Source organism: Salminus brasiliensis, chromosome 1, assembly GCF_030463535.1.
Source record: "Salminus brasiliensis chromosome 1, fSalBra1.hap2, whole genome shotgun sequence".
Taxonomy (NCBI): Eukaryota; Metazoa; Chordata; class Actinopteri; order Characiformes; family Bryconidae; genus Salminus; species Salminus brasiliensis.
The window spans coordinates 70260629-70282596 of NC_132878.1; the positions used below are offsets into that span (position 1 = coordinate 70260629).

The following is a 21968-nucleotide window of genomic DNA, read 5'->3' on the forward strand; positions in this document are numbered from 1 at the left end:
AGGATGGCCGCGCGGTCTAAGGCGCTGCGTTCAGGTCGCAGTCTCCCCTGGAGGCGTGGGTTCGAATCCCGCTTCTGACATGCAATTTTGATCAGCAGAAATATCACTTCAGCTTCGGCCGCTACCATGCTACGCAGTTTTCCTAAGTGGCTAAGTAAGCACTTCTTTATATGTTATTGGATATTTACATTACAAGTTTCTGAGTGAAATAACCCCGTCATTGTAACCTGGACTCCGACATCTGTCTGTCAGGATGGCGCTGCCGTGAGTGTGCATTGTTTCCGGGAGGTTTGGCTTTAAATTCCTCATCTGACATGCTTTGCTGATAGGTTAAAAGCTAGGATTTGCTTGGGAGGGCACCCATCAGGGCAAGCTTAGCATGTTTGTTAATTGGCTAACTAATCACTTGTTTAAATGTCTTAGGACTTTGAGTTAACCGTATCAAATGCATTATAGCCGAGAAGCAAGTAGCTAGGGTCAGGATGGCCGAGCGGTTTAAGGCGCTGCGTTCAGGTCGCAGTCTCCCCTGGAGGCGTGGGTTCGAATCCCACTTCTGACATGCAATTTTGATCAGTAGAAATATCACTTCAGCTTGGTTCCGCTTCCATGCTGCCCAGTTTTCCTGAGTGGCTAACTAAGCACATCCTTAAATGTTATTGGATATTTACATTACAAGTTCCTGAGTGAAATAACCCCGTCATTGTAACCTGGACTCCGACATCTGTCTGTCAGGATGGCGCTGCCGTAAGTGTGCATTGTTTCCGGGAGGTTTGGCTTTAAATTCCTCATCTGACATGCTTTGCTGATAGGTTAAAAGCTAGGATTTGCTTGGGAGGGCAACCCTCAGGGCAAGCTTAGCATGTTTGTCAATTGGCTAACTAATCACTTGTATAAATGTCTTAGGACTTTGAGTTAACCGTATCAAATGCATTATAGCCGAAAAGCAAGTAGCTAGGGTCAGGGTGGCCGAGCGGTCTAAGGTGCTGCGTTCAGATTGCAGTCTCTCCTAGAGGCGTGGGTTCGAATCCCACTTCTGACATGCAATTTTGATCAGCAGAAATATCACTTCAGCTTGGGCCGCTACCATGCTACGCAGTTTTCCTAAGTGGCTAAGTAAGCACTTCTTTAAATGTTATTGGATATTTACATTACAAGTTTCTGAGTGAAATAACCCAGTCATTGTAACCTGGACTCTGACATCTGTCTGTCAGGATGGCGCTGCCATAAGTGTGCATTGTTTCCGGGAGGTTTGGCTTTAAATTCCTCATCTGACATACTTTGCTGATAGTTTAAAAGCTAGGATTTGCTTGGGAGGGCAACCCTCAGGGCAAGCTTAGCATGATTGTTAATTGGCTAACTAATCACTTGTATAAATGTCTTAGGACTTTGAGTTGACCGTATCAAATGCATTGTTGCCGAAAAGCTAGTAGCTAGGGTCAGGATGGCCGAGCGGTCTAAGGCGCTGCGTTCAGGTCGCAGTCTCCCCTGGAGGCGTGGGTTCGAATCCCACTTCTGACATGCAATTTTGATCAGCAGAAATATCACTTCAGCTTCGGCCGCTACCATGCTACGCAGTTTTCCTAAGTGGCTAAGTAAGCACTTCTTTAAATGTTATTGGATATTTACATTACAAGTTTCTGAGTGAAATAACCCCGTCATTGTAACCTGGACTCCGACATCTGTCTGTCAGGATGGCGCTGCCGTGAGTGTGCATTGTTTCCGGGAGGTTTGGCTTTAAATTCCTCATCTGACATGCTTTGCTGATAGGTTAAAAGCTAGGATTTGCTTGGGAGGGCACCCCTCAGGGCAAGCTTAGCATGTTTGTTAATTGGCTAACTAATCACTTGTATAAATGTCTTAGGACTTTGAGTTGACCGTATCAAATGCATTGTTGCCGAAAAGCTAGTAGCTAGGGTCAGGATGTCCGAGAGGTCTAAGGCGCTGCGTTCAGGTCGCAGTCTCCCCTGGAGGCGTGGGTTCGAATCCCACTTCTGACATGCAATTTTGATCAGCAGAAATATCACTTCAGCTTCGGCCGCTACCATGCTACGCAGTTTTCCTAAGTGGCTAAGTAAGCACTTCTTTAAATGTTATTGGATATTTACATTACAAGTTTCTGAGTGAAATAACCCCGTCATTGTAACCTGGACTCCGACATCTGTCTGTCAGGATGGCGCTGCCGTGAGTGTGCATTGTTTCCGGGAGGTTTGGCTTTAAATTCCTCATCTGACATGCTTTGCTGATAGGTTAAAAGCTAGGATTTGCTTGGGAGGGCACCCCTCAGGGCAAGCTTAGCATGTTTGTTAATTGGCTAACTAATCACTTGTGTAAATGTCTTAGGACTTTGAGTTAACCGTATCAAATGCATTATAGCCGAAAAGCAAGTAGCTAGGGTCAGGATGGCCGAGCGGTCTAAGGCGCTGCGTTCAGGTCGCAGTCTCCCCTGGAGGCGTGGGTTCGAATCCCACTTCTGACATGCAATTTTGATCAGTAGAAATATCACTTCAGCTTGTTTCCGCTTCCATGCTGCCCAGTTTTCCTGAGTGGCTAACTAAGCACATCCTTAAATGTTATTGGATATTTACATTACAAGTTCCTGAGTGAAATAACCCCGTCATTGTAACCTGGACTCCGACATCTGTCTGTCAGGATGGCGCTGCCGTAAGTGTGCATTGTTTCCGGGAGGTTTGGCTTTAAATTCCTCATCTGACATACTTTGCTGATAGTTTAAAAGCTAGGATTTGCTTGGGAGGGCAACCCTCAGGGCAAGCTTAGCATGATTGTTAATTGGCTAACTAATCACTTGTATAAATGTCTTAGGACTTTGAGTTGACCGTATCAAATGCATTGTTGCCGAAAAGCAAGTAGCTAGGGTCAGGATGGCCGCGCGGTCTAAGGCGCTGCGTTCAGGTCGCAGTCTCCCCTGGAGGCGTGGGTTCGAATCCAGCTTCTGACATGCAATTTTGATCAGCAGAAATATCACTTCAGCTTCGGCCGCTACCATGCTACGCAGTTTTCCTAAGTGGCTAAGTAAGCACTTCTTTAAATGTTATTGGATATTTACATTACAAGTTTCTGAGTGAAATAACCCCGTCATTGTAACCTGGACTCCGACATCTGTCTGTCAGGATGGCGCTGCCGTGAGTGTGCATTGTTTCCGGGAGGTTTGGCTTTAAATTCCTCATCTGACATGCTTTGCTGATAGGTTAAAAGCTAGGATTTGCTTGGGAGGGCACCCCTCAGGGCAAGCTTAGCATGTTTGTTAATTGGCTAACTAATCACTTGTGTAAATGTCTTAGGACTTTGAGTTAACCGTATCAAATGCATTATAGCCGAAAAGCAAGCAGCTAGGGTCAGGATGGCAGAGCGGTCTAAGGCGCTGCGTTCAGGTCGCAGTCTCCCCTGGAGGCGTGGGTTCGAATCCCACTTCTGACATGCAATTTTGATCAGTAGAAATATCACTTCAGCTTGTTTCCGCTTCCATGCTGCCCAGTTTTCCTGAGTGGCTAACTAAGCACATCCTTAAATGTTATTGGATATTTACATCACAAGTTCCTGAGTGAAATAACCCCGTCATTGTAACCTGGACTCCGACATCTGTCTGTCAGGATGGCGCTGCCGTAAGTGTGCATTGTTTCCGGGAGGTTTGGCTTTAAATTCCTCATCTGACATACTTTGCTGATAGTTTAAAAGCTAGGATTTGCTTGGGAGGGCAACCCTCAGGGCAAGCTTAGCATGATTGTTAATTGGCTAACTAATCACTTGTATAAATGTCTTAGGACTTTGAGTTGACCGTATCAAATGCATTGTTGCCGAAAAGCTAGTAGCTAGGGTCAGGATGGCCGAGCGGTCTAAGGCGCTGCGTTCAGGTCGCAGTCTCCCCTGGAGGCGTGGGTTCGAATCCCACTTCTGACATGCAATTTTGATCAGCAGAAATATCACTTCAGCTTCGGCCGCTACCATGCTACGCAGTTTTCCTAAGTGGCTAAGTAAGCACTTCTTTAAATGTTAATGGATATTTACATTACAAGTTTCTGAGTGAAATAACCCCGTCATTGTAACCTGGACTCCGACATCTGTCTGTCAGGATGGCGCTGCCGTGAGTGTGCATTGTTTCCGGGAGGTTTGGCTTTAAATTCCTCATCTGACATGCTTTGCTGATAGGTTAAAAGCTAGGATTTGCTTGGGAGGGCACCCATCAGGGCAAGCTTAGCATGTTTGTTAATTGGCTAACTAATCACTTGTTTAAATGTCTTAGGACTTTGAGTTAACCGTATCAAATGCATTATAGCCGAGAAGCAAGTAGCTAGGGTCAGGATGGCCGAGCGGTCTAAGGCGCTGCGTTCAGGTCGCAGTCTCCCTTGGAGGCGTGGGTTCGAATCCCACTTCTGACATGCAATTTTGATCAGTAGAAATATCACTTCAGCTTGTTTCCGCTTCCATGCTGCCCAGTTTTCCTGAGTGGCTAACTAAGCACATCCTTAAATGTTATTGGATATTTACATTACAAGTTCCTGAGTGAAATAACCCCGTCATTGTAACCTTGACTCCGACATCTGTCTGTCAGGATGGCGCTGCCGTAAGTGTGCATTGTTTCCGGGAGGTTTGGCTTTAAATTCCTCATCTGACATACTTTGCTGATAGGTTAAAAGCTAGGATTTGCTTGGGAGGGCAACCCTCAGGGCAAGCTTAGCATGATTGTTAATTGGCTAACTAATCACTTGTATAAATGTCTTAGGACTTTGAGTTGACCGTATCAAATGCATTGTTGCCGAAAAGCTAGTAGCTAGGGTCAGGATGGCCGCGCGGTCTAAGGCGCTGCGTTCAGGTCGTAGTCTCCCCTGGAGGCGTGGGTTCGAATCCCGCTTCTGACATGCAATTTTGATCAGCAGAAATATCACTTCAGCTTCGGCCGCTACCATGCTACGCAGTTTTCCTAAGTGGCTAAGTAAGCACTTCTTTAAATGTTATTGGATATTTACATTACAAGTTTCTGAGTGAAATAACCCCGTCATTGTAACCTGGACTCCGACATCTGTCTGTCAGGATGGCGCTGCCGTGAGTGTGCATTGTTTCCGGGAGGTTTGGCTTTAAATTCCTCATCTGACATGCTTTGCTGATAGGTTAAAAGCTAGGATTTGCTTGGGAGGGCACCCCTCAGGGCAAGCTTAGCATGTTTGTTAATTGGCTAACTAATCACTTGTGTAAATGTCTTAGGACTTTGAGTTAACCGTATCAAATGCATTATAGCCGAAAAGCAAGCAGCTAGGGTCAGGATGGCAGAGCGGTCTAAGGCGCTGCGTTCAGGTCGCAGTCTCCCCTGGAGGCGTGGGTTTGAATCCCACTTCTGACATGCAATTTTGATCAGTAGAAATATCACTTCAGCTTGTTTCCGCTTCCATGCTGCCCAGTTTTCCTGAGTGGCTAACTAAGCACATCCTTAAATGTTATTGGATATTTACATCACAAGTTCCTGAGTGAAATAACCCCGTCATTGTAACCTGGACTCCGACATCTGTCTGTCAGGATGGCGCTGCCGTAAGTGTGCATTGTTTCCGGGAGGTTTGGCTTTAAATTCCTCATCTGACATACTTTGCTGATAGTTTAAAAGCTAGGATTTGCTTGGGAGGGCAACCCTCAGGGCAAGCTTAGCATGATTGTTAATTGGCTAACTAATCACTTGTATAAATGTCTTAGGACTTTGAGTTGACCGTATCAAATGCATTGTTGCCGAAAAGCTAGTAGCTAGGGTCAGGATGGCCGAGCGGTCTAAGGCGCTGCGTTCAGGTCGCAGTCTCCCCTGGAGGCGTGGGTTCGAATCCCACTTCTGACATGCAATTTTGATCAGCAGAAATATCACTTCAGCTTCGGCCGCTACCATGCTACGCAGTTTTCCTAAGTGGCTAAGTAAGCACTTCTTTAAATGTTAATGGATATTTACATTACAAGTTTCTGAGTGAAATAACCCCGTCATTGTAACCTGGACTCCGACATCTGTCTGTCAGGATGGCGCTGCCGTGAGTGTGCATTGTTTCCGGGAGGTTTGGCTTTAAATTCCTCATCTGACATACTTTGCTGATAGGTTAAAAGCTAGGATTTGCTTGGGAGGGCAACCCTCAGGGCAAGCTTAGCATGTTTGTCAATTGGCTAACTAATCACTTGTATAAATGTCTTAGGACTTTGAGTTAACCGTATCAAATGCATTATAGCCGAAAAGCGAGTAGCTAGGGTCAGGGTGGCCGAGCGGTCTAAGGTGCTGCGTTCAGATTGCAGTCTCTCCTAGAGGCGTGGGTTCGAATCCCACTTCTGACATGCAATTTTGATCAGCAGAAATATCACTTCAGCTTGGGCCGCTACCATGCTACGCAGTTTTCCTAAGTGGCTAAGTAAGCACTTCTTTAAATGTTATTGGATATTTACATTACAAGTTTCTGAGTGAAATAACCCAGTCATTGTAACCTGGACTCTGACATCTGTCTGTCAGGATGGCGCTGCCATAAGTGTGCATTGTTTCCGGGAGGTTTGGCTTTAAATTCCTCATCTGACATACTTTGCTGATAGTTTAAAAGCTAGGATTTGCTTGGGAGGGCAACCCTCAGGGCAAGCTTAGCATGATTGTTAATTGGCTAACTAATCACTTGTATAAATGTCTTAGGACTTTGAGTTGACCGTATCAAATGCATTGTTGCCGAAAAGCTAGTAGCTAGGGTCAGGATGGCCGAGCGGTCTAAGGCGCTGCGTTCAGGTCGCAGTCTCCCCTGGAGGCGTGGGTTCGAATCCCACTTCTGACATGCAATTTTGATCAGCAGAAATATCACTTCAGCTTCGGCCGCTACCATGCTACGCAGTTTTCCTAAGTGGCTAAGTAAGCACTTCTTTAAATGTTATTGGATATTTACATTACAAGTTTCTGAGTGAAATAACCCCGTCATTGTAACCTGGACTCCGACATCTGTCTGTCAGGATGGCGCTGCCGTGAGTGTGCATTGTTTCCGGGAGGTTTGGCTTTAAATTCCTCATCTGACATGCTTTGCTGATAGGTTAAAAGCTAGGATTTGCTTGGGAGGGCACCCCTCAGGGCAAGCTTAGCATGTTTGTTAATTGGCTAACTAATCACTTGTGTAAATGTCTTAGGACTTTGAGTTAACCGTATCAAATGCATTATAGCCGAAAAGCAAGTAGCTAGGGTCAGGATGGCCGAGCGGTCTAAGGCGCTGCGTTCAGGTCGCAGTCTCCCCTGGAGGCGTGGGTTCGAATCCCACTTCTGACATGCAATTTTGATCAGTAGAAATATCACTTCAGCTTGTTTCCGCTTCCATGCTGCCCAGTTTTCCTGAGTGGCTAACTAAGCACATCCTTAAATGTTATTGGATATTTACATTACAAGTTCCTGAGTGAAATAACCCCGTCATTGTAACCTGGACTCCGACATCTGTCTGTCAGGATGGCGCTGCCGTAAGTGTGCATTGTTTCCGGGAGGTTTGGCTTTAAATTCCTCATCTGACATACTTTGCTGATAGTTTAAAAGCTAGGATTTGCTTGGGAGGGCAACCCTCAGGGCAAGCTTAGCATGATTGTTAATTGGCTAACTAATCACTTGTATAAATGTCTTAGGACTTTGAGTTGACCGTATCAAATGCATTGTTGCCGAAAAGCAAGTAGCTAGGGTCAGGATGGCCGCGCGGTCTAAGGCGCTGCGTTCAGGTCGCAGTCTCCCCTGGAGGCGTGGGTTCGAATCCAGCTTCTGACATGCAATTTTGATCAGCAGAAATATCACTTCAGCTTCGGCCGCTACCATGCTACGCAGTTTTCCTAAGTGGCTAAGTAAGCACTTCTTTAAATGTTATTGGATATTTACATTACAAGTTTCTGAGTGAAATAACCCCGTCATTGTAACCTGGACTCCGACATCTGTCTGTCAGGATGGCGCTGCCGTGAGTGTGCATTGTTTCCGGGAGGTTTGGCTTTAAATTCCTCATCTGACATGCTTTGCTGATAGGTTAAAAGCTAGGATTTGCTTGGGAGGGCAACCCTCAGGGCAAGCTTAGCATGTTTGTTAATTGGCTAACTAATCACTTGTGTAAATGTCTTAGGACTTTGAGTTAACCGTATCAAATGCATTATAGCCGAAAAGCAAGCAGCTAGGGTCAGGATGGCAGAGCGGTCTAAGGCGCTGCGTTCAGGTCGCAGTCTCCCCTGGAGGCGTGGGTTCGAATCCCACTTCTGACATGCAATTTTGATCAGTAGAAATATCACTTCAGCTTGTTTCCGCTTCCATGCTGCCCAGTTTTCCTGAGTGGCTAACTAAGCACATCCTTAAATGTTATTGGATATTTACATCACAAGTTCCTGAGTGAAATAACCCCGTCATTGTAACCTGGACTCCGACATCTGTCTGTCAGGATGGCGCTGCCGTAAGTGTGCATTGTTTCCGGGAGGTTTGGCTTTAAATTCCTCATCTGACATACTTTGCTGATAGTTTAAAAGCTAGGATTTGCTTGGGAGGGCAACCCTCAGGGCAAGCTTAGCATGATTGTTAATTGGCTAACTAATCACTTGTATAAATGTCTTAGGACTTTGAGTTGACCGTATCAAATGCATTGTTGCCGAAAAGCTAGTAGCTAGGGTCAGGATGGCCGAGCGGTCTAAGGCGCTGCGTTCAGGTCGCAGTCTCCCCTGGAGGCGTGGGTTCGAATCCCACTTCTGACATGCAATTTTGATCAGCAGAAATATCACTTCAGCTTCGGCCGCTACCATGCTACGCAGTTTTCCTAAGTGGCTAAGTAAGCACTTCTTTAAATGTTAATGGATATTTACATTACAAGTTTCTGAGTGAAATAACCCCGTCATTGTAACCTGGACTCCGACATCTGTCTGTCAGGATGGCGCTGCCGTGAGTGTGCATTGTTTCCGGGAGGTTTGGCTTTAAATTCCTCATCTGACATGCTTTGCTGATAGGTTAAAAGCTAGGATTTGCTTGGGAGGGCACCCATCAGGGCAAGCTTAGCATGTTTGTTAATTGGCTAACTAATCACTTGTTTAAATGTCTTAGGACTTTGAGTTAACCGTATCAAATGCATTATAGCCGAGAAGCAAGTAGCTAGGGTCAGGATGGCCGAGCGGTCTAAGGCGCTGCGTTCAGGTCGCAGTCTCCCTTGGAGGCGTGGGTTCGAATCCCACTTCTGACATGCAATTTTGATCAGTAGAAATATCACTTCAGCTTGTTTCCGCTTCCATGCTGCCCAGTTTTCCTGAGTGGCTAACTAAGCACATCCTTAAATGTTATTGGATATTTACATTACAAGTTCCTGAGTGAAATAACCCCGTCATTGTAACCTTGACTCCGACATCTGTCTGTCAGGATGGCGCTGCCGTAAGTGTGCATTGTTTCCGGGAGGTTTGGCTTTAAATTCCTCATCTGACATACTTTGCTGATAGTTTAAAAGCTAGGATTTGCTTGGGAGGGCAACCCTCAGGGCAAGCTTAGCATGATTGTTAATTGGCTAACTAATCACTTGTATAAATGTCTTAGGACTTTGAGTTGACCGTATCAAATGCATTGTTGCCGAAAAGCTAGTAGCTAGGGTCAGGATGGCCGCGCGGTCTAAGGCGCTGCGTTCAGGTCGTAGTCTCTCCTGGAGGCGTGGGTTCGAATCCCGCTTCTGACATGCAATTTTGATCAGCAGAAATATCACTTCAGCTTCGGCCGCTACCATGCTACGCAGTTTTCCTAAGTGGCTAAGTAAGCACTTCTTTAAATGTTATTGGATATTTACATTACAAGTTTCTGAGTGAAATAACCCCGTCATTGTAACCTGGACTCCGACATCTGTCTGTCAGGATGGCGCTGCCGTGAGTGTGCATTGTTTCCGGGAGGTTTGGCTTTAAATTCCTCATCTGACATGCTTTGCTGATAGGTTAAAAGCTAGGATTTGCTTGGGAGGGCACCCATCAGGGCAAGCTTAGCATGTTTGTTAATTGGCTAACTAATCACTTGTGTAAATGTCTTAGGACTTTGAGTTAACCGTATCAAATGCATTATAGCCGAAAAGCAAGTAGCTAGGGTCAGGATGGCCGAGCGGTCTAAGGCGCTGCGTTCAGGTCGCAGTCTCCCCTGGAGGCGTGGGTTCGAATCCCACTTCTGACATGCAATTTTGATCAGCAGAAATATCACTTCAGCTTCGGCCGCTACCATGCTACGCAGTTTTCCTAAGTGGCTAAGTAAGCACTTCTTTAAATGTTAATGGATATTTACATTACAAGTTTCTGAGTGAAATAACCCCGTCATTGTAACCTGGACTCCGACATCTGTCTGTCAGGATGGCGCTGCCGTGAGTGTGCATTGTTTCCGGGAGGTTTGGCTTTAAATTCCTCATCTGACATGCTTTGCTGATAGGTTAAAAGCTAGGATTTGCTTGGGAGGGCACCCCTCAGGGCAAGCTTAGCATGTTTGTTAATTGGCTAACTAATCACTTGTGTAAATGTCTTAGGACTTTGAGTTAACCGTATCAAATGCATTATAGCCGAAAAGCAAGTAGCTAGGGTCAGGATGGCCGAGCGGTCTAAGGCGCTGCGTTCAGGTCGCAGTCTCCCCTGGAGGCGTGGGTTCGAATCCCACTTCTGACATGCAATTTTGATCAGTAGAAATATCACTTCAGCTTGTTTCCGCTTCCATGCTGCCCAGTTTTCCTGAGTGGCTAACTAAGCACATCCTTAAATGTTATTGGATATTTACATTACAAGTTCCTGAGTGAAATAACCCCGTCATTGTAACCTGGACTCCGACATCTGTCTGTCAGGATGGCGCTGCCGTAAGTGTGCATTGTTTCCGGGAGGTTTGGCTTTAAATTCCTCATCTGACATACTTTGCTGATAGGTTAAAAGCTAGGATTTGCTTGGGAGGGCAACCCTCAGGGCAAGCTTAGCATGTTTGTCAATTGGCTAACTAATCACTTGTATAAATGTCTTAGGACTTTGAGTTAACCGTATCAAATGCATTATAGCCGAAAAGCGAGTAGCTAGGGTCAGGGTGGCCGAGCGGTCTAAGGTGCTGCGTTCAGATTGCAGTCTCTCCTAGAGGCGTGGGTTCGAATCCCACTTCTGACATGCAATTTTGATCAGCAGAAATATCACTTCAGCTTGGGCCGCTACCATGCTACGCAGTTTTCCTAAGTGGCTAAGTAAGCACTTCTTTAAATGTTATTGGATATTTACATTACAAGTTTCTGAGTGAAATAACCCAGTCATTGTAACCTGGACTCTGACATCTGTCTGTCAGGATGGCGCTGCCATAAGTGTGCATTGTTTCCGGGAGGTTTGGCTTTAAATTCCTCATCTGACATACTTTGCTGATAGTTTAAAAGCTAGGATTTGCTTGGGAGGGCAACCCTCAGGGCAAGCTTAGCATGATTGTTAATTGGCTAACTAATCACTTGTATAAATGTCTTAGGACTTTGAGTTGACCGTATCAAATGCATTGTTGCCGAAAAGCTAGTAGCTAGGGTCAGGATGGCCGAGCGGTCTAAGGCGCTGCGTTCAGGTCGCAGTCTCCCCTGGAGGCGTGGGTTCGAATCCCACTTCTGACATGCAATTTTGATCAGCAGAAATATCACTTCAGCTTCGGCCGCTACCATGCTACGCAGTTTTCCTAAGTGGCTAAGTAAGCACTTCTTTAAATGTTATTGGATATTTACATTACAAGTTTCTGAGTGAAATAACCCCGTCATTGTAACCTGGACTCCGACATCTGTCTGTCAGGATGGCGCTGCCGTGAGTGTGCATTGTTTCCGGGAGGTTTGGCTTTAAATTCCTCATCTGACATGCTTTGCTGATAGGTTAAAAGCTAGGATTTGCTTGGGAGGGCACCCCTCAGGGCAAGCTTAGCATGTTTGTTAATTGGCTAACTAATCACTTGTGTAAATGTCTTAGGACTTTGAGTTAACCGTATCAAATGCATTATAGCCGAAAAGCAAGTAGCTAGGGTCAGGATGGCCGAGCGGTCTAAGGCGCTGCGTTCAGGTCGCAGTCTCCCCTGGAGGCGTGGGTTCGAATCCCACTTCTGACATGCAATTTTGATCAGTAGAAATATCACTTCAGCTTGTTTCCGCTTCCATGCTGCCCAGTTTTCCTGAGTGGCTAACTAAGCACATCCTTAAATGTTATTGGATATTTACATTACAAGTTCCTGAGTGAAATAACCCCGTCATTGTAACCTGGACTCCGACATCTGTCTGTCAGGATGGCGCTGCCGTAAGTGTGCATTGTTTCCGGGAGGTTTGGCTTTAAATTCCTCATCTGACATACTTTGCTGATAGTTTAAAAGCTAGGATTTGCTTGGGAGGGCAACCCTCAGGGCAAGCTTAGCATGATTGTTAATTGGCTAACTAATCACTTGTATAAATGTCTTAGGACTTTGAGTTGACCGTATCAAATGCATTGTTGCCGAAAAGCAAGTAGCTAGGGTCAGGATGGCCGCGCGGTCTAAGGCGCTGCGTTCAGGTCGCAGTCTCCCCTGGAGGCGTGGGTTCGAATCCAGCTTCTGACATGCAATTTTGATCAGCAGAAATATCACTTCAGCTTCGGCCGCTACCATGCTACGCAGTTTTCCTAAGTGGCTAAGTAAGCACTTCTTTAAATGTTATTGGATATTTACATTACAAGTTTCTGAGTGAAATAACCCCGTCATTGTAACCTGGACTCCGACATCTGTCTGTCAGGATGGCGCTGCCGTGAGTGTGCATTGTTTCCGGGAGGTTTGGCTTTAAATTCCTCATCTGACATGCTTTGCTGATAGGTTAAAAGCTAGGATTTGCTTGGGAGGGCAACCCTCAGGGCAAGCTTAGCATGTTTGTTAATTGGCTAACTAATCACTTGTGTAAATGTCTTAGGACTTTGAGTTAACCGTATCAAATGCATTATAGCCGAAAAGCAAGCAGCTAGGGTCAGGATGGCAGAGCGGTCTAAGGCGCTGCGTTCAGGTCGCAGTCTCCCCTGGAGGCGTGGGTTCGAATCCCACTTCTGACATGCAATTTTGATCAGTAGAAATATCACTTCAGCTTGTTTCCGCTTCCATGCTGCCCAGTTTTCCTGAGTGGCTAACTAAGCACATCCTTAAATGTTATTGGATATTTACATCACAAGTTCCTGAGTGAAATAACCCCGTCATTGTAACCTGGACTCCGACATCTGTCTGTCAGGATGGCGCTGCCGTAAGTGTGCATTGTTTCCGGGAGGTTTGGCTTTAAATTCCTCATCTGACATACTTTGCTGATAGTTTAAAAGCTAGGATTTGCTTGGGAGGGCAACCCTCAGGGCAAGCTTAGCATGATTGTTAATTGGCTAACTAATCACTTGTATAAATGTCTTAGGACTTTGAGTTGACCGTATCAAATGCATTGTTGCCGAAAAGCTAGTAGCTAGGGTCAGGATGGCCGAGCGGTCTAAGGCGCTGCGTTCAGGTCGCAGTCTCCCCTGGAGGCGTGGGTTCGAATCCCACTTCTGACATGCAATTTTGATCAGCAGAAATATCACTTCAGCTTCGGCCGCTACCATGCTACGCAGTTTTCCTAAGTGGCTAAGTAAGCACTTCTTTAAATGTTAATGGATATTTACATTACAAGTTTCTGAGTGAAATAACCCCGTCATTGTAACCTGGACTCCGACATCTGTCTGTCAGGATGGCGCTGCCGTGAGTGTGCATTGTTTCCGGGAGGTTTGGCTTTAAATTCCTCATCTGACATGCTTTGCTGATAGGTTAAAAGCTAGGATTTGCTTGGGAGGGCACCCATCAGGGCAAGCTTAGCATGTTTGTTAATTGGCTAACTAATCACTTGTTTAAATGTCTTAGGACTTTGAGTTAACCGTATCAAATGCATTATAGCCGAGAAGCAAGTAGCTAGGGTCAGGATGGCCGAGCGGTCTAAGGCGCTGCGTTCAGGTCGCAGTCTCCCTTGGAGGCGTGGGTTCGAATCCCACTTCTGACATGCAATTTTGATCAGTAGAAATATCACTTCAGCTTGTTTCCGCTTCCATGCTGCCCAGTTTTCCTGAGTGGCTAACTAAGCACATCCTTAAATGTTATTGGATATTTACATTACAAGTTCCTGAGTGAAATAACCCCGTCATTGTAACCTTGACTCCGACATCTGTCTGTCAGGATGGCGCTGCCGTAAGTGTGCATTGTTTCCGGGAGGTTTGGCTTTAAATTCCTCATCTGACATACTTTGCTGATAGTTTAAAAGCTAGGATTTGCTTGGGAGGGCAACCCTCAGGGCAAGCTTAGCATGATTGTTAATTGGCTAACTAATCACTTGTATAAATGTCTTAGGACTTTGAGTTGACCGTATCAAATGCATTGTTGCCGAAAAGCTAGTAGCTAGGGTCAGGATGGCCGCGCGGTCTAAGGCGCTGCGTTCAGGTCGTAGTCTCTCCTGGAGGCGTGGGTTCGAATCCCGCTTCTGACATGCAATTTTGATCAGCAGAAATATCACTTCAGCTTCGGCCGCTACCATGCTACGCAGTTTTCCTAAGTGGCTAAGTAAGCACTTCTTTAAATGTTATTGGATATTTACATTACAAGTTTCTGAGTGAAATAACCCCGTCATTGTAACCTGGACTCCGACATCTGTCTGTCAGGATGGCGCTGCCGTGAGTGTGCATTGTTTCCGGGAGGTTTGGCTTTAAATTCCTCATCTGACATGCTTTGCTGATAGGTTAAAAGCTAGGATTTGCTTGGGAGGGCACCCATCAGGGCAAGCTTAGCATGTTTGTTAATTGGCTAACTAATCACTTGTGTAAATGTCTTAGGACTTTGAGTTAACCGTATCAAATGCATTATAGCCGAAAAGCAAGTAGCTAGGGTCAGGATGGCTGAGCGGTCTAAGGCGCTGCGTTCAGGTCGCAGTCTCCCCTGGAGGCGTGGGTTCGAATCCCACTTCTGACATGCAATTTTGATCAGCAGAAATATCACTTCAGCTTCGGCCGCTACCATGCTACGCAGTTTTCCTAAGTGGCTAAGTAAGCACTTCTTTAAATGTTAATGGATATTTACATTACAAGTTTCTGAGTGAAATAACCCCGTCATTGTAACCTGGACTCCGACATCTGTCTGTCAGGATGGCGCTGCCGTGAGTGTGCATTGTTTCCGGGAGGTTTGGCTTTAAATTCCTCATCTGACATGCTTTGCTGATAGGTTAAAAGCTAGGATTTGCTTGGGAGGGCACCCCTCAGGGCAAGCTTAGCATGTTTGTTAATTGGCTAACTAATCACTTGTGTAAATGTCTTAGGACTTTGAGTTAACCGTATCAAATGCATTATAGCCGAAAAGCAAGTAGCTAGGGTCAGGATGGCCGAGCGGTCTAAGGCGCTGCGTTCAGGTCGCAGCCTCCCCTGGAGGCGTGGGTTCGAATCCCACTTCTGACATGCAATTTTGATCAGTAGAAATATCACTTCAGCTTGTTTCCGCTTCCATGCTGCCCAGTTTTCCTGAGTGGCTAACTAAGCACATCCTTAAATGTTATTGGATATTTACATTACAAGTTCCTGAGTGAAATAACCCCGTCATTGTAACCTGGACTCCGACATCTGTCTGTCAGGATGGCGCTGCCGTAAGTGTGCATTGTTTCCGGGAGGTTTGGCTTTAAATTCCTCATCTGACATACTTTGCTGATAGTTTAAAAGCTAGGATTTGCTTGGGAGGGCAACCCTCAGGGCAAGCTTAGCATGATTGTTAATTGGCTAACTAATCACTTGTATAAATGTCTTAGGACTTTGAGTTGACCGTATCAAATGCATTGTTGCCGAAAAGCTAGTAGCTAGGGTCAGGATGGCCGCGCGTTCTAAGGCGCTGCGTTCAGGTCGCAGTCTCCCCTGGAGGCGTGGGTTCGAATCCCGCTTCTGACATGCAATTTTGATCAGCAGAAATATCACTTCAGCTTCGGCCGCTACCATGCTACGCAGTTTTCCTAAGTGGCTAAGTAAGCACTTCTTTAAATGTTATTGGATATTTACATTACAAGTTTCTGAGTGAAATAACCCCGTCATTGTAACCTGGACTCCGACATCTGTCTGTCAGGATGGCGCTGCCGTGAGTGTGCATTGTTTCCGGGAGGTTTGGCTTTAAATTCCTCATCTGACATGCTTTGCTGATAGGTTAAAAGCTAGGATTTGCTTGGGAGGGCACCCCTCAGGGCAAGCTTAGCATGTTTGTTAATTGGCTAACTAATCACTTGTGTAAATGTCTTAGGACTTTGAGTTAACCGTATCAAATGCATTATAGCCGAAAAGCAAGTAGCTAGGGTCAGGATGGCCGAGCGGTCTAAGGCGCTGCGTTCAGGTCGCAGTCTCCTCTGGAGGCGTGGGTTCGAATCCCACTTCTGACATGCAATTTTGATCAGTAGAAATATCACTTCAGCTTGTTTCCGCTTCCATGCTGCCCAGTTTTCCTGAGTGGCTAACTAAGCACATCCTTAAATGTTATTGGATATTTACATTACAAGTTCCTGAGTGAAATAACCCCGTCATTGTAACCTGGACTCCGACATCTGTCTGTCAGGATGGCGCTGCCGTAAGTGTGCATTGTTTCCGGGAGGTTTGGCTTTAAATTCCTCATCTGACATACTTTGCTGATAGTTTAAAAGCTAGGATTTGCTTGGGAGGGCAACCCTCAGGGCAAGCTTAGCATGATTGTTAATTGGCTAACTAATCACTTGTATAAATGTCTTAGGACTTTGAGTTGACCGTATCAAATGCATTGTTGCCGAAAAGCTAGTAGCTAGGGTCAGGATGGCCGCGCGGTCTAAGGCGCTGCGTTCAGGTCGCAGTCTCCCCTGGAGGCGTGGGTTCGAATCCCGCTTCTGACATGCAATTTTGATCAGCAGAAATATCACTTCAGCTTCGGCCGCTACCATGCTACGCAGTTTTCCTAAGTGGCTAAGTAAGCACTTCTTTACATGTTATTGGATATTTACATTACAAGTTTCTGAGTGAAATAACCCCGTCATTGTAACCTGGACTCCGACATCTGTCTGTCAGGATGGCGCTGCCGTGAGTGTGCATTGTTTCCGGGAGGTTTGGCTTTAAATTCCTCATCTGACATGCTTTGCTGATAGGTTAAAAGCTAGGATTTGCTTGGGAGGGCACCCATCAGGGCAAGCTTAGCATGTTTGTTAATTGGCTAACTAATCACTTGTTTAAATGTCTTAGGACTTTGAGTTAACCGTATCAAATGCATTATAGCCGAGAAGCAAGTAGCTAGGGTCAGGATGGCCGAGCGGTCTAAGGCGCTGCGTTCAGGTCGCAGTCTCCCCTGGAGGCGTGGGTTCGATTCCCACTTCTGACATGCAATTTTGATCAGTAGAAATATCACTTCAGCTTGGTTCCGCTTCCATGCTGCCCAGTTTTCCTGAGTGGCTAACTAAGCACATCCTTAAATGTTATTGGATATTTACATTACAAGTTCCTGAGTGAAATAACCCCGTCATTGTAACCTGGACTCCGACATCTGTCTGTCAGGATGGCGCTGCCGTAAGTGTGCATTGTTTCCGGGAGGTTTGGCTTTAAATTCCTCATCTGACATGCTTTGCTGATAGGTTAAAAGCTAGGATTTGCTTGGGAGGGCAACCCTCAGGGCAAGCTTAGCATGTTTGTCAATTGGCTAACTAATCACTTGTATAAATGTCTTAGGACTTTGAGTTAACCGTATCAAATGCATTATAGCCGAAAAGCAAGTAGCTAGGGTTAGGGTGGCCGAGCGGTCTAAGGTGCTGCGTTCAGATTGCAGTCTCTCCTAGAGGCGTGGGTTCGAATCCCACTTCTGACATGCAATTTTGATCAGCAGAAATATCACTTCAGCTTGGGCCGCTACCATGCTACGCAGTTTTCCTAAGTGGCTAAGTAAGCACTTCTTTAAATGTTATTGGATATTTACATTACAAGTTTCTGAGTGAAATAACCCAGTCATTGTAACCTGGACTCTGACATCTGTCTGTCAGGATGGCGCTGCCATAAGTGTGCATTGTTTCCGGGAGGTTTGGCTTTAAATTCCTCATCTGACATACTTTGCTGATAGTTTAAAAGCTAGGATTTGCTTGGGAGGGCAACCCTCAGGGCAAGCTTAGCATGATTGTTAATTGGCTAACTAATCACTTGTATAAATGTCTTAGGACTTTGAGTTGACCGTATCAAATGCATTGTTGCCGAAAAAGCTAGTAGCTAGGGTCAGGATGGCCGAGCGGTCTAAGGCGCTGCGTTCAGGTCGCAGTCTCCCCTGGAGGCGTGGGTTCGAATCCCACTTCTGACATGCAATTTTGATCAGCAGAAATATCACTTCAGCTTCGGCCGCTACCATGCTACGCAGTTTTCCTAAGTGGCTAAGTAAGCACTTCTTTAAATGTTATTGGATATTTACATTACAAGTTTCTGAGTGAAATAACCCCGTCATTGTAACCTGGACTCCGACATCTGTCTGTCAGGATGGCGCTGCCGTGAGTGTGCATTGTTTCCGGGAGGTTTGGCTTTAAATTCCTCATCTGACATGCTTTGCTGATAGGTTAAAAGCTAGGATTTGCTTGGGAGGGCACCCCTCAGGGCAAGCTTAGCATGTTTGTTAATTGGCTAACTAATCACTTGTGTAAATGTCTTAGGACTTTGAGTTAACCGTATCAAATGCATTATAGCCGAAAAGCAAATAGCTAGGGTCAGGATGGCCGAGCGGTCTAAGGCGCTGCGTTCAGGTCGCAGTCTCCCCTGGAGGCGTGGGTTCGAATCCCACTTCTGACATGCAATTTTGATCAGTAGAAATATCACTTCAGCTTGTTTCCGCTTCCATGCTGCCCAGTTTTCCTGAGTGGCTAACTAAGCACATCCTTAAATGTTATTGGATATTTACATTACAAGTTCCTGAGTGAAATAACCCCGTCATTGTAACCTGGACTCCGACATCTGTCTGTCAGGATGGCGCTGCCGTAAGTGTGCATTGTTTCCGGGAGGTTTGGCTTTAAATTCCTCATCTGACATACTTTGCTGATAGTTTAAAAGCTAGGATTTGCTTGGGAGGGCAACCCTCAGGGCAAGCTTAGCATGATTGTTAATTGGCTAACTAATCACTTGTATAAATGTCTTAGGACTTTGAGTTGACCGTATCAAATGCATTGTTGCCGAAAAGCAAGTAGCTAGGGTCAGGATGGCCGCGCGGTCTAAGGCGCTGCGTTCAGGTCGCAGTCTCCCCTGGAGGCGTGGGTTCGAATCCAGCTTCTGACATGCAATTTTGATCAGCAGAAATATCACTTCAGCTTCGGCCGCTACCATGCTACGCAGTTTTCCTAAGTGGCTAAGTAAGCACTTCTTTAAATGTTATTGGATATTTACATTACAAGTTTCTGAGTGAAATAACCCCGTCATTGTAACCTGGACTCCGACATCTGTCTGTCAGGATGGCGCTGCCGTGAGTGTGCATTGTTTCCGGGAGGTTTGGCTTTAAATTCCTCATCTGACATGCTTTGCTGATAGGTTAAAAGCTAGGATTTGCTTGGGAGGGCACCCCTCAGGGCAAGCTTAGCATGTTTGTTAATTGGCTAACTAATCACTTGTGTAAATGTCTTAGGACTTTGAGTTAACCGTATCAAATGCATTATAGCCGAAAAGCAAGCAGCTAGGGTCAGGATGGCAGAGCGGTCTAAGGCGCTGCGTTCAGGTCGCAGTCTCCCCTGGAGGCGTGGGTTCGAATCCCACTTCTGACATGCAATTTTGATCAGTAGAAATATCACTTCAGCTTGTTTCCGCTTCCATGCTGCCCAGTTTTCCTGAGTGGCTAACTAAGCACATCCTTAAATGTTATTGGATATTTACATCACAAGTTCCTGAGTGAAATAACCCCGTCATTGTAACCTGGACTCCGACATCTGTCTGTCAGGATGGCGCTGCCGTAAGTGTGCATTGTTTCCGGGAGGTTTGGCTTTAAATTCCTCATCTGACATACTTTGCTGATAGTTTAAAAGCTAGGATTTGCTTGGGAGGGCAACCCTCAGGGCAAGCTTAGCATGATTGTTAATTGGCTAACTAATCACTTGTATAAATGTCTTAGGACTTTGAGTTGACCGTATCAAATGCATTGTTGCCGAAAAGCTAGTAGCTAGGGTCAGGATGGCCGAGCGGTCTAAGGCGCTGCGTTCAGGTCGCAGTCTCCCCTGGAGGCGTGGGTTCGAATCCCACTTCTGACATGCAATTTTGATCAGCAGAAATATCACTTCAGCTTCGGCCGCTACCATGCTACGCAGTTTTCCTAAGTGGCTAAGTAAGCACTTCTTTAAATGTTAATGGATATTTACATTACAAGTTTCTGAGTGAAATAACCCCGTCATTGTAACCTGGACTCCGACATCTGTCTGTCAGGATGGCGCTGCCGTGAGTGTGCATTGTTTCCGGGAGGTTTGGCTTTAAATTCCTCATCTGACATGCTTTGCTGATAGGTTAAAAGCTAGGATTTGCTTGGGAGGGCACCCATCAGGGCAAGCTTAGCATGTTTGTTAATTGGCTAACTAATCACTTGTTTAAATGTCTTAGGACTTTGAGTTAACCGTATCAAATGCATTATAGCCGAGAAGCAAGTAGCTAGGGTCAGGATGGCCGAGCGGTCTAAGGCGCTGAGTTCAGGTAGCAGTCTCCCTTGGAGGCGTGGGTTCGAATCCCACTTCTGACATGCAATTTTGATCAGCAGAAATATCACTTCAGCTTCGGCCGCTACCATGCTACGCAGTTTTCCTAAGTGGCTAAGTAAGCACTTCTTTAAATGTTATTGGATATTTACATTACAAGTTTCTGAGTGAAATAACCCTGTCATTGTAACCTGGACTCCGACATCTGTCTGTCAGGATGGCGCTGCCGTGAGTGTGCATTGTTTCCGGGAGGTTTGGCTTTAAATTCCTCATCTGACATGCTTTGCTGATAGGTTAAAAGCTAGGATTTGCTTGGGAGGGCACCCCTCAGGGCAAGCTTAGCATGTTTGTTAATTGGCTAACTAATCACTTGTGTAAATGTCTTAGGACTTTGAGTTAACCGTATCAAATGCATTATAGCCGAAAAGCAAGTAGCTAGGGTCAGGATGGCCGAGCGGTCTAAGGCGCTGCGTTCAGGTCGCAGTCTCCCCTGGAGGCGTGGGTTCGAATCCCACTTCTGACATGCAATTTTGATCAGTAGAAATATCACTTCAGCTTGTTTCCGCTTCCATGCTGCCCAGTTTTCCTGAGTGGCTAACTAAGCACATCCTTAAATGTTATTGGATATTTACATTACAAGTTCCTGAGTGAAATAACCCCGTCATTGTAACCTTGACTCCGACATCTGTCTGTCAGGATGGCGCTGCCGTAAGTGTGCATTGTTTCCGGGAGGTTTGGCTTTAAATTCCTCATCTGACATACTTTGCTGATAGTTTAAAAGCTAGGATTTGCTTGGGAGGGCAACCCTCAGGGCAAGCTTAGCATGATTGTTAATTGGCTAACTAATCACTTGTATAAATGTCTTAGGACTTTGAGTTGACCGTATCAAATGCATTGTTGCCGAAAAGCTAGTAGCTAGGGTCAGGATGGCCGCGCGGTCTAAGGCGCTGCGTTCAGGTCGCAGTCTCCCCTGGAGGCGTGGGTTCGAATCCCGCTTCTGACATGCAATTTTGATCAGCAGAAATATCACTTCAGCTTCGGCCGCTACCATGCTACGCAGTTTTCCTAAGTGGCTAAGTAAGCACTTCTTTAAATGTTATTGGATATTTACATTACAAGTTTCTGAGTGAAATAACCCCGTCATTGTAACCTGGACTCCGACATCTCTCTGTCAGGATGGCGCTGCCGTGAGTGTGCATTGTTTCCGGGAGGTTTGGCTTTAAATTCCTCATCTGACATGCTTTGCTGATAGGTTAAAAGCTAGGATTTGCTTGGGAGGGCACCCCTCAGGGCAAGCTTAGCATGTTTGTTAATTGG

The 21968-nt window shown here is 45.8% G+C and overlaps 28 non-coding genes across 28 annotated transcripts; all 28 read left to right on the forward strand.

Moving 5' to 3' along the window:
- Positions 1 to 476: 476 nt before the first annotated feature.
- On the forward strand, positions 477 to 559 carry trnal-cag (transfer RNA leucine (anticodon CAG)). Its single transcript has one exon. It is a non-coding gene; the product is annotated as a tRNA-Leu (tRNA).
- An 876-nt stretch (positions 560 to 1435) lies between these two features.
- On the forward strand, positions 1436 to 1518 carry trnal-cag (transfer RNA leucine (anticodon CAG)). The gene has a single exon. It is a non-coding gene; the product is annotated as a tRNA-Leu (tRNA).
- Positions 1519 to 2393: 875 nt separating this feature from the next.
- Positions 2394 to 2476, forward strand: trnal-cag (transfer RNA leucine (anticodon CAG)). The gene has a single exon. It is a non-coding gene; the product is annotated as a tRNA-Leu (tRNA).
- Positions 2477 to 3352: 876 nt separating this feature from the next.
- trnal-cag (transfer RNA leucine (anticodon CAG)) lies at positions 3353 to 3435 on the forward strand. Its single transcript has one exon. It is a non-coding gene; the product is annotated as a tRNA-Leu (tRNA).
- Positions 3436 to 3832: 397 nt separating this feature from the next.
- Positions 3833 to 3915, forward strand: trnal-cag (transfer RNA leucine (anticodon CAG)). Its single transcript has one exon. It is a non-coding gene; the product is annotated as a tRNA-Leu (tRNA).
- Positions 3916 to 4311: 396 nt separating this feature from the next.
- On the forward strand, positions 4312 to 4394 carry trnal-cag (transfer RNA leucine (anticodon CAG)). Its single transcript has one exon. It is a non-coding gene; the product is annotated as a tRNA-Leu (tRNA).
- A 1356-nt stretch (positions 4395 to 5750) lies between these two features.
- On the forward strand, positions 5751 to 5833 carry trnal-cag (transfer RNA leucine (anticodon CAG)). Its single transcript has one exon. It is a non-coding gene; the product is annotated as a tRNA-Leu (tRNA).
- Positions 5834 to 6708: 875 nt separating this feature from the next.
- On the forward strand, positions 6709 to 6791 carry trnal-cag (transfer RNA leucine (anticodon CAG)). The gene has a single exon. It is a non-coding gene; the product is annotated as a tRNA-Leu (tRNA).
- A 396-nt stretch (positions 6792 to 7187) lies between these two features.
- trnal-cag (transfer RNA leucine (anticodon CAG)) lies at positions 7188 to 7270 on the forward strand. The gene has a single exon. It is a non-coding gene; the product is annotated as a tRNA-Leu (tRNA).
- An 876-nt stretch (positions 7271 to 8146) lies between these two features.
- Positions 8147 to 8229, forward strand: trnal-cag (transfer RNA leucine (anticodon CAG)). Its single transcript has one exon. It is a non-coding gene; the product is annotated as a tRNA-Leu (tRNA).
- Positions 8230 to 8626: 397 nt separating this feature from the next.
- trnal-cag (transfer RNA leucine (anticodon CAG)) lies at positions 8627 to 8709 on the forward strand. Its single transcript has one exon. It is a non-coding gene; the product is annotated as a tRNA-Leu (tRNA).
- A 396-nt stretch (positions 8710 to 9105) lies between these two features.
- Positions 9106 to 9188, forward strand: trnal-cag (transfer RNA leucine (anticodon CAG)). The gene has a single exon. It is a non-coding gene; the product is annotated as a tRNA-Leu (tRNA).
- Positions 9189 to 10064: 876 nt separating this feature from the next.
- Positions 10065 to 10147, forward strand: trnal-cag (transfer RNA leucine (anticodon CAG)). Its single transcript has one exon. It is a non-coding gene; the product is annotated as a tRNA-Leu (tRNA).
- Positions 10148 to 10543: 396 nt separating this feature from the next.
- trnal-cag (transfer RNA leucine (anticodon CAG)) lies at positions 10544 to 10626 on the forward strand. Its single transcript has one exon. It is a non-coding gene; the product is annotated as a tRNA-Leu (tRNA).
- Positions 10627 to 11502: 876 nt separating this feature from the next.
- trnal-cag (transfer RNA leucine (anticodon CAG)) lies at positions 11503 to 11585 on the forward strand. The gene has a single exon. It is a non-coding gene; the product is annotated as a tRNA-Leu (tRNA).
- Positions 11586 to 11981: 396 nt separating this feature from the next.
- trnal-cag (transfer RNA leucine (anticodon CAG)) lies at positions 11982 to 12064 on the forward strand. Its single transcript has one exon. It is a non-coding gene; the product is annotated as a tRNA-Leu (tRNA).
- Positions 12065 to 12940: 876 nt separating this feature from the next.
- Positions 12941 to 13023, forward strand: trnal-cag (transfer RNA leucine (anticodon CAG)). The gene has a single exon. It is a non-coding gene; the product is annotated as a tRNA-Leu (tRNA).
- Positions 13024 to 13420: 397 nt separating this feature from the next.
- trnal-cag (transfer RNA leucine (anticodon CAG)) lies at positions 13421 to 13503 on the forward strand. Its single transcript has one exon. It is a non-coding gene; the product is annotated as a tRNA-Leu (tRNA).
- Positions 13504 to 13899: 396 nt separating this feature from the next.
- trnal-cag (transfer RNA leucine (anticodon CAG)) lies at positions 13900 to 13982 on the forward strand. Its single transcript has one exon. It is a non-coding gene; the product is annotated as a tRNA-Leu (tRNA).
- An 876-nt stretch (positions 13983 to 14858) lies between these two features.
- trnal-cag (transfer RNA leucine (anticodon CAG)) lies at positions 14859 to 14941 on the forward strand. The gene has a single exon. It is a non-coding gene; the product is annotated as a tRNA-Leu (tRNA).
- Positions 14942 to 15337: 396 nt separating this feature from the next.
- Positions 15338 to 15420, forward strand: trnal-cag (transfer RNA leucine (anticodon CAG)). Its single transcript has one exon. It is a non-coding gene; the product is annotated as a tRNA-Leu (tRNA).
- Positions 15421 to 16296: 876 nt separating this feature from the next.
- On the forward strand, positions 16297 to 16379 carry trnal-cag (transfer RNA leucine (anticodon CAG)). The gene has a single exon. It is a non-coding gene; the product is annotated as a tRNA-Leu (tRNA).
- Positions 16380 to 17255: 876 nt separating this feature from the next.
- trnal-cag (transfer RNA leucine (anticodon CAG)) lies at positions 17256 to 17338 on the forward strand. The gene has a single exon. It is a non-coding gene; the product is annotated as a tRNA-Leu (tRNA).
- An 877-nt stretch (positions 17339 to 18215) lies between these two features.
- Positions 18216 to 18298, forward strand: trnal-cag (transfer RNA leucine (anticodon CAG)). Its single transcript has one exon. It is a non-coding gene; the product is annotated as a tRNA-Leu (tRNA).
- Positions 18299 to 18694: 396 nt separating this feature from the next.
- trnal-cag (transfer RNA leucine (anticodon CAG)) lies at positions 18695 to 18777 on the forward strand. The gene has a single exon. It is a non-coding gene; the product is annotated as a tRNA-Leu (tRNA).
- An 876-nt stretch (positions 18778 to 19653) lies between these two features.
- On the forward strand, positions 19654 to 19736 carry trnal-cag (transfer RNA leucine (anticodon CAG)). The gene has a single exon. It is a non-coding gene; the product is annotated as a tRNA-Leu (tRNA).
- A 397-nt stretch (positions 19737 to 20133) lies between these two features.
- On the forward strand, positions 20134 to 20216 carry trnal-cag (transfer RNA leucine (anticodon CAG)). Its single transcript has one exon. It is a non-coding gene; the product is annotated as a tRNA-Leu (tRNA).
- An 875-nt stretch (positions 20217 to 21091) lies between these two features.
- On the forward strand, positions 21092 to 21174 carry trnal-cag (transfer RNA leucine (anticodon CAG)). Its single transcript has one exon. It is a non-coding gene; the product is annotated as a tRNA-Leu (tRNA).
- The last annotated feature ends 794 nt before the right edge of the window (positions 21175 to 21968 follow it).